Here is a 6,747-nt window from a genome sequence, read left to right as displayed (position 1 = left end):
GCATTAGTTTCCCCTTAATTCTTTATCATGTGGAACTAAATATGTAACTTTGTAAAAAGTGAGAAATGCAGGGCAGAAAAAGTTTTAAGTATTTGAGAAGAAAGAGAACAAATTAAATTACCATGTAGGTTAGAAGAACCAAACAATAGAATCAATCAAAAGATTTTAAACACATTGTTATTTATTTTAAAAAATCATTTCACTATAATGATTGACATATGGTTTTATGTACTTCAGGTGAGTGGTGATTGTTCTGCTTCGCTGTAAATGATACAGGTTCTGTGCTGATGTCATAGAAACTGTATTTGTTCTGGCACAGTTTGACTACTGCAGAATAACCTCATATAACTATTGAGCATAGCAGTCCAGAGCTCATTTAGTGGTCTATTATATCATGAAGTCAGGACCATTTATCTGTCTTTTGCTCTGCATCCCTCCACATCTGTCTTCCATGTCAGGGTTCAAGGTGGTTATGCTAGCTCCTGTGTTGACACTGGCATTCCAAAAGAAAGAAGAAAAGTGGGACTGAGACTCCTTTCCTTGAAGGATATTTCCTGAAAGTTTTATACACCATTTAATCGAGGCTAGGGAATATCCTTAGCTAAAATTCTATTTCTAGGATAGAAAGGAAGACCAAGTAGTGGGGACAACTACTACAGAAGCTTCATCTTAATGGGGCAATTTGGAAATTACTCTGTCAGAGGTGATTTCAAGTTGTAAAAATTTCACAAATGTTATAGGACATACTCATTTACTACTGAGCAGGACATCCTCCAGATGTGCACACTGAAAGAAAAATGTAATAAGGCTAGGCAGACCCAGAGCAAAGAGATGACCCTGGTGGGTCCTTGTAAATAAGCTGTGGCATCAGACTCTTGCTTTGTTTGTCTGGAATCTGTTAAAACCAATAAGTTGTAAAAATCAACAATGATTTTCCAATAAAGACTGTCACTTATTTTTTTTAATTATTCCATGATGCTTTTTAAGAAAAAAACAAGTACTCTTCACAAATTTTTATTTTGATATGACTACATACAAGTAAATGCAATAGTGATTTTGCATCAGTAAATATTGAAGGCTTACACAGTATCTTATTACACTTTATAAACGAACATAGTATCTTATTACACCTTATAGACCATTTATTATGAGTGTAAATATTACACTTACAAATGTTTTATATATGTCTTTAAACAATCCAAAGCAACAAATGTTGCATAATACATTCTTGAATTTATTTACATTAAAAAACAACATTGTTATCAGCACAGGCCATTTAAATTAATCCTTTTAGTAATGTCTGAGTCCAGTGTTATTTCCATTATATCCGTATAAAATAGGGTTTAGAAAGGATGAAGTCACTTGTCAAGATCACATAGGTCTTAAGTAGAAGAGCCTGTCCCCAAAGACTATGATGCCTCCCCCCGCCAAAAAAAGAAAGCAGACATCAGAGTTCTCTTATGAAGCGGTAGGTTAAGGATCCAGCATTGTCACTGCAGTGGCTCAGATTGCTGCTGTGCTTGGGTTCAGTCCTTGGCCCAGGAACTTCCACATGCCCTGGGGTGGCCAAAAAAAACCCAAAACGTAACAAAACAAAGACTATGATGTCCCTTATGAGAAAGCCCCCAATCTAAACATACTTACTAATATCTGTCTTGGAATATTTTAGGGCCATGAAAAATCTTCACATCATGCTTATAATCAGTGAAAGAAAATTAAAATGAGATGTGGCTCCAAGTATGGCCCTGTTGCCTCCTTTTTCTTTCCCTCTCCTGACTCATCTTAATTACTTAGGATAAACACCTCCCCTGCCCCCACCTTTTAACATATTGTGGTGAAAAATTAATCAGAAAGCTCTGGCAAAGTGTAAAATTTGTTGCAAGGATTTTTTTCACTTTTACTGTTCACATTATTAATCTAGGGCAAAAGAATGCTAGTTCAAGTCATGAATGAAACTGATATCTGAAAAATAATTTATTGAATTTAGAACTATATTAACTGATGGGCCACTGAATGTGATTCCTCCTTTATTTTCAATTTAAAATAAAGTCTTTGGATATTTATGTTATTCTATAATATATTTTTGGATGGCAGAATCAAGAGTGAGAAAATCTTTCATTTATGTGTTCCCAGAATAGCTGCAGAAAAATCTTTAATTTCTTCTTCCCTCTAAGTTCTGTAAGAACCAATTGATTCTGAAAGGACAAACGTCAAGTTCATTATGAATTTTGTTTTTGTATTGAGATTATATTATTTAAAGAGTCTATCAAAACTGTTAGCATACTGTAATGATTTGCAGCTAAAACCTTTACATATGACAAAGTCAGTCATTTTTATTTATGACTTGAAATAACAATTATGCTTTATTGTTTATGTTACAAAACTGTTGGCTGTTGCTGCCCTTTACTGGTTTGCAGTGGTACCACAAACCATAACTCATGGTGAGTTGTCAAAGGTGTGAAGGTCTCCACGCACTATGCGTTATTCCTAATAATACATCTTCGTGAAGATCATCCAGGAGCCATCTGAAATAACTCTTCTTGACCGCAGGGCTTACAGAAGTGGTATACATTCCGTATTGTCATTCCCCACTTAGAAATAGTTTCATCAGAATTTTCCGTTTGTTCTTTTACTATTACCTGTGATAGTAAAAGTGATCATCTGTGTCTTCACTATGGTCAATGAGTAGAGGGTTTCACTGATTTTCATGTAACACTAATACAGAGATGAGAGTGGGGCAAACATTATAAATCATGATAAATATGTAATGGCCACCATGTCACATGCATACTATAATATCATTGAAAAAAATTGTCTGCTATTTCAAAATAACTTTTAAGAGCACTATCAGTAGGTAGTGTGGTTTTTATCACAATGTTGCTTTGCAGCTGTTCTGTAGTTACTGATGTTATTTTCTGGTTATTCAGAAGTTGTTCTCCAAATTTAACAATATTGGTAAGACTGGACTTTGGGACAACAAAGCCTTCTGATTGGACCTGGGTCATGCTGTTGTGACTTCTAGGCTGCGTGATGCTCAGGCTCAGCAGCTTGCCAGTGTAAGACAAAATACTCCAGTCTCTTACTCTTTAGCATTTTTATGAAGATACGCAACAAAACTGAGAATCCCATCCAAGTTTCCTTGGTTTGAATTCAGTACTGAACAGGGGACAGAGATGTAATTTATGGAGTTTGTAAACATGTGATCATGTGACATCGTAAGTGAGAAAATGAGATTCTTTTTTGCTAAAACAAATAATATTTCATGTGTATCCCATGCTTTTCCCAGAGGTGCTCAAGATAGTCCATTTGAAGTCTTGAATTAAACTACCTTCTCCATGAAACATTTTTTCCCTCGCTATTCATATCTTTGGCAAGGAGGCTGTAAAAAATGTTATTTCATCACATCATATTCTTTTTTGATGACCTTTAGGAAAATCCACACTGGTCTTATTACAAAGAACAGTTATACTTGTCCTATAAGCCTAAGTTTTTTCTTAATCTAATAGATACTATCAATTAAACTGTAAGATTGTTTCTTTTTTATGGGCCACTCGTAATCTTTGGGAAAATTTTGTGGTATGTGGACATTATGATGTGCATGTCAAACCTTATTTCTCACTGCACTTTGTTTCTGCTTCCCTTTCGGGGTCATACTTTACATACTCTTGTAAGTGGTCCGAAATCCTTCCTAAAATATCATGGCAGCACAAATTGAAAAACAGGCAAAGGAGTGTGAAAAACTTCTTTTAAAATACAGAAACAAAGTCCCCATATAAAAATCAATTATATTAATAAAAAATAATGATAATACTGGATGACATCAGATATGAAGAGCACTGTTCTCCATATCCAAAAATATATATTTTCCCCAAAAATTCAAAATTGCTTTATAGAGGCTGTATGATACATAAACAATACAAATATGGTTCAGTCTCAAAGAGTTGCTTAAACATGAATTAATGTGATTTGCTGTAAATTTCCATCAAGCTTTAAAAACAAAATCTAGGAGTTCCTGTTGTGGCACAGTGGTTAACGAATCCGACTAGGAACCATGAGGCTGTGGATTCGATCCCTGGCCTTGCTCAGCGGGTTAAGGATCTGGCGTTGTCATGAGCTGTGGTATAGGTTGCAGAGGCGGCTCAGATCCCTCGTTGCTGTGGCTCTTGCATAGGCCAGTGGCTACAGCTCGGATTAGATCCCTAGCCTGAGAATCTCCACGTGCTGCAGGAGCGGCCCTAGAAAAGGCAAAAGGACAAAAAAATAAAAATTAAAATAAAATAAATAAAAACAAAATCTAAAATCTCAAGTCTCTAGCCATACAGGCCTCTTCCAACATGCCAGGGAGGCGGAGGACCTTTGTACTAGCTGTTTTTATTTCCTGGAACATTCTTTCCCCAAATATCTGTGGGACCAGCTCTCTTTCCTCTTTAACTCTCTGCTCAGTTTCTCCTTCTCTATGAGGTCTATAGTGACCACTCTGTTTTGCACTTCAACTTGCCCTCAGCATATAATTCTCAATACTTATTATCCTGTTCTACTTTTTCTTGTTTTCATATATTATCTTGTTTCAAACATAGTGGATAACTTATTCATTATGTTTGTTGTTTATATCCTTTGTCCTCCAACTAGAATATAAAGTTTATGAGTTCAGTCTTTGTTCTGTTCACCAGTGAATCCCAAGCTTTTGAAACAGTGCCCATATTATGCACTGAATAAATACTTTGTTGAATGAAGAAAAGGTTTGTGGATTTTGAACACTTAAAGAAGAATGGAATTATAAGGGTTTTAGAGGACATTTCATTCTCACCTAATTTAAAAGCTTCAAATTAAGTTTGTATAAATAAATTCTGTCAGAAACCTCATCATTTCCTTATATATCTGTTTCTATTCTTTTTTCTTTCAACGACTACCATTTTAGTGTAAATCATTGTTTACCTGGCCCCCCACTTGCTCTCCTTGCTTCTAGTATCTCCATGCTTGGATTCATTATGAACACAATTTCCAAATAAATTAATTTTTAAAATACCACATTATTCATGGATTTCCTCTGCTCAGAACTCTAATTGCTCCATATTCTCTTCTGGGTAAATTTCAAATTCTTCACTGGGAAATCCAAGAATCACTGACTTTATTTTCCATTGATCTAATTTTCCAAACTTTGGACCCCAGTTTCCTAGCATGTTACCTTAACTCTAATGACTGCTTCCCCACCATCTCCTGAAGATGTGTTGACCTTCTGGGTTCCACTTTGCTCTAGCCTAGTATCCAGCTGAAACTCCCTCCATCATTAATCTATCCCAACTCTGAAAGGTCTTACATCCTTCTTCCACTTCTTCAGCGAAACACTCTCTGATCTTTAAAGACCAAATTATTAATTATTTAGTCAGTTTTAGGAATTTGTATTTCAGTTTTTAACTTTACATTGTGTGATATTGTTAGAAAATCCTTTACTGAAAATTGTTATAAAAAGTATAGCTACTACGTCTGTATTTTCCAGAGTATTTGGCACAGTGTTAGAATTATAAATGGTCCAAAAATGCTTATTTACTAAATAAATAAATGTATGAATTTATGCTGACATGTTAGTAATGGAAGGTTCAATACTATATTATGAGAAGTAAGTAATTAATATTTGCAAAGTGTTTTTTTAAATCAAATATCACATTTATTCTCCATAGCAACCCTATAAGATATTCAGCATTATTCCCATTATTCCTAATTTTACAGCTGAGGAAAGAGAGGCTTAGAAACAGTAAGCCAATTACCTAAGGCCATGCATTTGTTAAGTAATGTTCTAAAGGACTTGAATTCTGGGATTTGAGGACTTATCAACATATCATAGTGCATTCCATAAGGACTTTAGCTTGAATACATAGAAACATATGTGTGTGTGTGTATGTATACACACACATAAATATGCTTGTGTATAGTTTGACTGATATGTTTTTAATCTAAAATGTTTTGAAAGTTTGGACCTTTATGGAAGTCTGTAATAGTTCACAGGGCATTTTTCATTGATATATTAGCTAGTGCTAGTAAAGAAAGCCCAATAATCATTGATTGATTTTGAAAAAACTCAATCAGAACATAATGTTCAAAAGCTCTTAACACCTCATGACTAGATATTATGGTAAGTTTCAGAGAAATGGTGTTTACAAGTCAAGTAATTCACTTCTAGGAGAGATTTATGGTACATTATAGCTACTACATTAATACATATGTTCCAGAAACTGGGCCTTAGTGAATATGGTTACAAATTAACTGTATTATGTGGCAAATGCTTCCTTTCTTAAAAATATGATTTAAAAGTCTTTGGCCTTTATTCAATCTGATCTTTCAGGGAATCAAACATATATCCCATTTACTTCTAATATATAGAAATTTATATACAACTTTTAGAAATTGGAGATCCTGTTCTATTATCCAAGAATATGAAAGATATATTTATTTTTGTCTCAGATTTCATTTCAATCAATGCCTATCTCAAAGCAAAGCAAGACTCAAAACGTGGAGTTCCCTTTGTGGCTCAGCAGGTTAAGAACCTGACATAGTGTCCTTTAGGATACAGGTTTAATCCCTGGCCTCATTCAATGGGTTAAGGATCCAGTGTTGCTGTGGCTATGACATAGATGGCAGCTTCAATTTTACCCCTAGCCGGGGTACTGTGGTTGTGGCCATAAAAGGAAAAAAAAAAAAGACTCCAAATGCAAAAGCTGGAAGAAACTGTAGGTTAGTTATCCTCAAAAC

The sequence above is a fragment of the Sus scrofa genome, chromosome 4, assembly GCF_054392235.1.
Source record: "Sus scrofa isolate SSC_HxYL_T2T_F1_AM1 chromosome 4, Sscrofa_HxYL_maternal_Yorkshire_Landrace_v2.0, whole genome shotgun sequence".
NCBI classification, from domain to species: Eukaryota; Metazoa; Chordata; class Mammalia; order Artiodactyla; family Suidae; genus Sus; species Sus scrofa.
This window is presented reverse-complemented; position numbering follows the sequence as displayed.